We start from the raw sequence: 8065 nt of genomic DNA, 5'->3' as shown, positions 1-8065 counted from the left end.
TTATTTTGAATATTCATTCGAGGGCTTATGACTCTTTTATATTATTTATTGAATATTATTTGAATATTCATTCGAAGGCTTATGACTCAGTTTATATTATTTAATGAATGTTATTTGAATATTCATTTGAGGATCTATGACTCCGATTATTTGCTGAAATATATTCTTTATTTTATTAAAGAATAAGGTGTTAATAATCAAACTTATTTTCGATTATTCAAATAAAGATAATACTTTCATATAAGTATATCTTTGGTTATTTAATGTTTATTTCAAGTATAAATTTTAATACTTCTACTTCAATTATTTTTATAAAGACTATTCTTTATGGGAATATTATTTAAATAATAATATTCGGTCATTTTCTAAATATTCTGGGGACTGATTTACTTCATTAAATCAGCTTTACTCCAAACACTCTTTAAAGTGTTTTCGAGTCTTCAAAATGATTTTTAAAAGTCAGAGTGGATCCCAAAATTTTTTTTTTATATTTAAGATCTTCCTTTTAAGGGGATTTAAATACTCGCTCAAAACCTGGGGAATCCGGCTCTGTGGTGTATTTTATATTCGCAACGAGGTTGCTGTTTTGAGAAAACAATTTGATTACTTGCCCAATGTTCGGGAAGTAAGTCCATTTGATTGAGTCGGCATAAGCGACAGGCCGGGGTACGGTCTATTATTGTGTAAGTGGCTGGGTGGCAGTCCATCAACGCGTGAGGGGCCGGGTAACGGTCTAGCGCGAGGTCCTAATGCGGCCAGGGTGATGACCGGTGAGGAATTCATCCATCTACAGTAGAAAAGGTTACTTATTGGTATCTTTGCCTGATCAGCAAGATATCTGGTTTATGCCAAAATTCTTTTCCTTTCCGAAATTCATTGGATGTTTCAAACTCTGTTCATACTTTACATAACAGAGGTTCCAGGAAATGTTTTAGAGATATATATATGTGGATATATATATATCGGGACTAAATAAAGTATCTCATAACTTTTTCATTCAATAATATTTCAAAGATTGAATCTATTCAAGTCTTATCTTGTGGTCTCATCAGTGGGATGAACTTTTGAAACTAATTATAACTTGAATGGTGGTAGTTCAAGTAGTATTGGGAAAGATATAAGTATATTGGGGTATTTGGTAACCTCATCTTTTAAACTTATATCTAATTAATAATTGTCTTATGAATGACAAAGATTTTCAGAAAAACGTTGAGACAAGGTTAGATATATGAGATCACCTTGCAACGATATTTTTTTATACAGTTATACACTGGGACTTTGTGTATATTATGCATGGAAGAGGACTTCCAATATTTTGAAAAGTATATATGTATATATACTGAATATTTTGCGACTTCATCGCATTAAGATATCAAACTTGGTTCATTTCTTTTGACCAAGACTTTCATGAGTATTATGAGTAGGCTCATATATTGTAAATCATTATACATATTATTTTGGTGGGCTTGCTGCTCACCCTTGCTTTATTTCTTCATCACACAACAACAGTTAGGAAAGATGGCCAGACTCCAGCAGACCCAGCGCAAGCGCGTGGGAAGCGTCCCGCGTCTTCCTGTTGATGTTGTAGCTGCTATAGCTGCAGAGGTAGATCTATTGTAGATCAGACCATCTACTTTTGAGAATCAATTATGTATAATTATAACTTGTGGCAGATAATGGCAATTAACTATAAATTTATCAAGTAATCATTTTGGGTTGTAATAACTTTTAAATTGTGGATTCAAAGACTTGTACTTATTTCAATTTCATCTCTGAGACTATAACGGGTTGTGGTATGTGTTAGTATGGGGTCACAGCATGAGGTTATTTATTATTAATTAAGTGAAGTGATACTGTGGAAAGAAAGACCGTGACAACCCGGATCCCCGACCCCGGATCTGGGGGTGTTACACTAAACATCCCAATAACAACCACTTCAAGAAGAATAAAGAACAAACCAAGAAAGCCAGTAAAATCTGTCCCATTTAAATCCAAAACCCTATCCAAACCCAAACCTGCAGTCAATAAAGGAGGTCAACTCTTTATTTTTTATATTAAAGAGTTTTCAGACATCAATCTTTACCTAGATGAGCTAGATGAAGTGAGAGCTATTAATGTCCACAATCAACGCCCAAAAAAATTAGTGTTTAGGTACAAGGGTGCAAAGGAATTCACTTGGCCTATTTATAGGATTCTCAATGAGGGCTACTCTGTCTTGGTGAAATTATTCTCAGCAATTGAGAAAAACTTTGGATTCACCATAGTTGCTAAAAGGGAGATACTCAATAAAATTGAACAAATAAGATAAGGCTGGAGAGACACAAGTGCACTACCAAGAGGCTTAACCATTAATTACATCGGGAATAAAGTGCACTTGAGGCCATACTGGTTAATGGAGTTCAAAGATGAAAAGAACACTAGAAGAATTTTTAGATTAGAAAACCAGCTAAAGATTTCAAGCAATGAAACTCTTAAAGAAATGCAGGAGATGCTGGATGAATCTAATAAAGATGAATCTGAGTTCTACATACAAATCCAACACCGGATTGAAGAGAAAAATAAAAAACTGGGAAAGAAGACTAGACATTCAAGGAGAAAAGATTAATTTGCTCAGACTAGAGGAGCACCTTCAACAAAACTTGTAAGACTTGTGTGAACTTTCTTTTGTCAACTTTCAATAAATATTGCGGCACTTAAACAGTTTATCGACTATTGAATGATCTTTTATAAAGGGTGTTTTGTTATCATCTAGTCCCTCTAAATTTATATCTACAATTGTAGTACACATAAATTGGGGGAGATTTTTAAGAATATGTTGTAGGCTTGATGATTTTTTTCCAAAACACCTTAGTAGATTTAATTAATTGAGTTTGTAGCTTTCAACGGATAATCTTATATGTCATCCCTCGAAAGAGTAGCTTATGTTTAACTAAGTATTTATAGCATATTCTTGTGTACCGTAATGTCTTAGAAAATTAGAAATTGTAGGATTTATTAAGTCATGTTGATTATAAGAATGATATGCAAAATAGGTTGGTTAATTATATATATTAGATGCCTTGTAAATTTTTATAAGTGAAATTGAGTGAACTGCTATCGAAAGACTTTCAACGGATGTTTCTACAAGGCTTCGACGGATGACCCAAGTCACATTCGACGGATGATCCAATAGAGTCTCGACGGATGATCCAACAGAGTCTCGATGGATAACAAATTCAAATAGGAGTTGATAGTGACTCTACAGTCACATGGGTTGGTTATTCATAAAAGGAATGTGGTAGCCTGTAATCAGGATTAAGAAGATCAAGAAACATTTCCATTTCTATGCTAACTTGAAGAAATACAAAGATGCTGGATGGAGAAATGAAGAAACATGTGAATAGACTTAGACAATTTTGTTTTATTAGTTTGTCTCTTTCACATGTAACTTGGTAATATATAAACCAAGAGTAGCATGTAGAAAAATATCGATCGAAAGAACTGAGAAATAGATAAGGCATAATTTGTTAAGAATTTTTATGCTCTCTCTTTGTATATTCACTTGTAAGAAGCTGTGTGCTTTTTGGCATCATAGAGATCTTCTTCATTTATATATATATATCTGGTGGAAACAACAATCCACCAGAATTTTTTTAAACATCCTTATTTATTTACTTTGTGTTTTGAATACTTGAATATTTCTTATCCGCACTTAGCATATTCATACACAGTTATATTTATATTTACAAGAAGTTTGAAATGTTAAAAAGAAACCAAGAACTACATTCAACGCCCCCCTGTGTAATTCTAGTTGTTAGATTGTTTGGGAATAAAATTTTGAATGCAAGATTTATCATGATATAAAAAACAAGATTATTATGTAATACAATACAAAGATGTGTTAATGAATTTTGAATTGTAGTAGCTTGTTATGGTATTTCTAATGTTGTTATTTATTGTACCATACGAATCTATTGGGTTTAAATGGCTCTGTCATATTATTATTTTTGTTAGTTCGATTATCAATTATTTAATCACATTTTAAATAAACTATAACACCAAGTACTTGATAAACAATTATCTAAGCTTTCATTATATGCCGGATTCGATTGATCTTGTATTTCCCAATTTTTCAATCTCAATAACAGCTTACCCTGTCTTACGAACCCAACTAGATTAGTTCTCGAGTAGGTGCCCGGTTAAATGATATTTATTTTAATTAAATTAATATTTTAAAGTTAATATATATATTAAAAATATATTAATGTCGGTATATTACATATTTATGAAATAAAATTACATAATTAAATACTAAATTATGTTATTTATAATTTTATATTAATAATATATATGTCTTAATAGACATATTTAATATTTTATTAAAATATGTCAAGTAAAAATTTACAATGATGAATATGTGAATAGTTTAAGTGCTTATTAGTTTATCCTATATCGTTACAACTCATGGATTCGACTCTGGCTCACTTGAATGATTCGCTTCAAAGATTTCTTAGAACAAATATCCATGTTGTAAGGTTGTGAGTTATATTAGTCAAAAAAAATAATTTACAGTGAAAAAAGAAATTAAGGAGATACGATCCATATGAAAATGAATAAGAGAGATAATTAGTGGAGGAAGAAAAGCTAATTAATTAAGGAGGAGAGAGATTTAGTGGAGATTTTTTTAAAGGTAGTGGAGTTTGCCATGTAAGCACCAACTTTTAAGGAGAGAAATGCATGTGTCCAACTTAACGAGAGAGTGATACATGTTCAAGTGTACTCACTTTTAGTGTAGTGTAGATTGTGGACTAATGTGACATACATAAACTACTAGATTGAAGGAATTAATGTAAAAAGGGTGGGATGAAGAAAGTAACTATTTTCTTGAAATATTAATCTTAAAAGTAGTTTTTTGGGAAGCATGGTACTTATAATATTATGACGTGGACTAAACTCAAATTATTGGACTTAATTTGCTTTGAAACATTAATTATTAAATTAAATATTTTAAGACTCTCGATATAAAATTTAAATAATAAAGACTTTCATATTTCTGTAATCCTAATAAAAATCTATAATGAGATGCGAGACCGCGCCGTGAGACGCCCTTAAGTAACATATATATCTAATAATTAATATTAAAATGTATTTTTGTAAATAAAATTAATAACTGTTCAATAAAATTTAAAATAATAATCATTTTGTTTTAAAACCTTATTCTAGATAAAACATGTTTCTTTAGGAATAATGGTACTTATAAGAATATAAGGTGGACATAACTGAAATTATTGGATTTTATTTTAAATTACAATTTCTAATAAGTAGTAAAAATCTCTGCAAATCATACGATTTAAAAAAATATGCGCATAAATCAAGTATCATATAAAGTTTTGAACTATTTTATAGAGTTATTTTTTGTTGATAAAAATAAGATTCAGTCACGATTAAAAAATTGAAGAAAAAGTTTGAGTTACTTCAAAAAATGGCACTACTAACTAAATCATTGATTACATAATTATATATATTTGAAAGACAGTTTAATACTTAAATTTAAGGCTTAATAACATTTTGGCCCCTAAAGACCGTTATACCTATCAGGCTCAAAAGTATGAAGTCATACCTTTTAACCCCTGTAGTATTAGGTATCGTTCCTTTTAGCCCATTTCATAGATAAATGATAAGTGAATTTTATATCCACTTGTAATGCTTTACTACAAGCTTAAATTATTATTTTGGACTCAAGTTGTTGGTATTTTGATGTGTTTTTGAGTTATTGCATTTCAGGTATCAGTTAAATAAAGAAAGGAGTTTTTAAAGGTAATATGATAAAAAGTGATAAGATTTGGAAGCCTAGGCCATTGTCAAGTTGTAGATAATCTCGTTAGCTTCGCGTGGGCAGTTGAATCGCCTAATTCTGACGAGTAGAACTCAAGTTATGGCCAAAACAAGATTCGTCAGAATTTTTCCAAACAGGCTGCAGGCGCCCGCCTGCTGGTGGAGGCGGCCATGTGGTGATGCGCGGCTGACTTCGCTGAAAAAGCCTTTTTTGAGTGGAATTTGACGATTTTAAGGGTCCAGGTCCAATATGGGTTTTCATCATTCGGGAAGATTGGGAGATCAAGGAGAAGACCTAGAAGCACAAAATAACTCCGAAAAAGAAGATCTTGTTTTCAACTTGTGATTCTTTGAATTAGTTGTAACTTTGGATGCTCATTTTCGTTCTTGTTGAACCTAGATCTCGTTTATTCGTACTTTAATTATTATTCAGTTTATTAAGACCTTGTTTATACCATGCTTTCATTGGAACCCATGGTGACGATGAGTTCAATTATGGGCTAATCGTTATCATGGGATTCTAGCGGATTTACTTATGGATTTCAATAGTTAAATATTTTGATATCTTGGTATGTGGTGATTGTATGATATCCCAGTATTGGTTGTGCTTATTCGTCTTATGTGAGTAGCTAACATATAAGATAACGTGTTAATCTCTATTGAAGCGACAGTGAATATAGAGGTTTAGAACTTGCCATGCTAGCATAGGTTCATGTATTGTATACATGATTAGTGGGTAACTCTAACCGTTTTACTTGCCCTATGTAATCATTATGGATAACTTGTGCTTAAACCGTTATGTTGTCAAATTCTATAGACATATAGGGTCTCAATATAATTGATACATATTTAGCTTCTATCTCTTTTGTGGATGTCTGGTAGAATGGTACTCGTGCAACGAAAGTTGGTTTTTATCAGTTTTGTGTTATCTGATTAGTGTCATCACTATCACATGCTAAGGTTAAGAACAAAAAGGCTATTGAATGAAGTAGTAATGAAGTTAGAATCCCATGTTTGTCATATATTAATTTAACCTCAATTCTCTTAGTTAATGTTATTTAGTATAATCTCTTAGTTTAATAAAAACCCAATTTGTTATTTGTCTTAGCATTGAGCAATTACAATACATTAGTGCATAAGTGCATAAATTGAACTTTACCTAAACCAGTCTCTGTGGGAACGAATATGATTTATATCTTATACTACTTGTGGACGTGTATACTTGCGTTAATATTAGCACATGTTTTTGCCCTAACAAGTTTTTGGCGCCGCTGCCGGGGACTCGGTGTTAATTTAGTTTATGTGCTTGTCATCAGCGGTCGTTAAAGTTCACTGACTCGGATTCTTTTACTTTCATGGTTTATTTGTTTGTGTTTCAGGTACTCATTACAATGGGAGATCCAGCAGCACAAACGAAAGACTTGATGGATTTTTCTCAACCCAAGATCAATGATATTCAATCTAGCATTGTCAGGCCAGCTATCACAGCTAATACCTTTGAGATCAAGCCTGGCATAATTCAATGGGTGCAGAATTCAATCCAGTTTGGGGGTTCTTCAATGGAAGATCCCAATATGCACATTAGGGATTTCATTGAGATCTGCGACACCTTCAAGTTCAACGGTGTTTCTGAAGATGATGTGAAGCTGAGACTGTTCCCATTCTCTCTGAGGGACAAGGCTAAGAGCTGGTTACACTCTCTACCAGCTGGTTCAATTACTACTTGGGAAGATCTTGCTCAGAAGTTTCTTACTAAATTCTTCCCTATGGGAAGACAGCTGCAATCAGGAATGCTCTTACTCAATTTGCGCAGCAATTAGGAGAATCTTTATATGAAGCTTGGGAGTGCTACAAGGAGATGCCTAGGAAGTGTCCTCATCATGGAATGCCTGATTGGATGATCATCAATTGTTTTTACAATGGGTTGGGAGCACAGTCCAGACCCATGCTCGATGCAGCAGCAGGCGGAGCATTATGGGCAAAGAGCTATGAGGAAGCTTATGATCTAATTGAACTGATGGCTGATAATGAATATCAGTATCCAACCCAGAGATGTCCATAGGGCAAGGTAGCAGGAGTTCTTGAAGTGGATACAGCTATGGCTATCACTCCTCAACTAAGGCGTTGTCTATGAAGATCGATTCTCTGGCTAACTATGGTGTTAAGAAGATAATTAGTGTTTGTGAGCTTTGTGCAGGTCTGTATGTGACGGAGCAATGCGCTATATCTAGTGACTCAGCTCATTTTGTGA

The 8065-nt window shown here is 32.9% G+C and overlaps 1 non-coding gene across 1 annotated transcript; it reads right to left on the bottom strand.

Moving 5' to 3' along the window:
• Positions 1 to 7594: 7594 nt before the first annotated feature.
• LOC141710113 (small nucleolar RNA R71) lies at positions 7595 to 7701 on the bottom strand. Its single transcript, XR_012570650.1, has one exon. It is a non-coding gene; the product is annotated as a small nucleolar RNA R71 (small nucleolar RNA).
• Positions 7702 to 8065: the final 364 nt, after the last annotated feature.

This window comes from Apium graveolens, chromosome 2 (assembly GCF_009905375.1).
Source record: "Apium graveolens cultivar Ventura chromosome 2, ASM990537v1, whole genome shotgun sequence".
NCBI classification, from domain to species: domain Eukaryota; kingdom Viridiplantae; phylum Streptophyta; class Magnoliopsida; order Apiales; family Apiaceae; genus Apium; species Apium graveolens.
The sequence above is the reverse complement of the archived record's forward strand: the minus strand, read 5'-3'. Positions and strand labels throughout refer to the sequence as shown.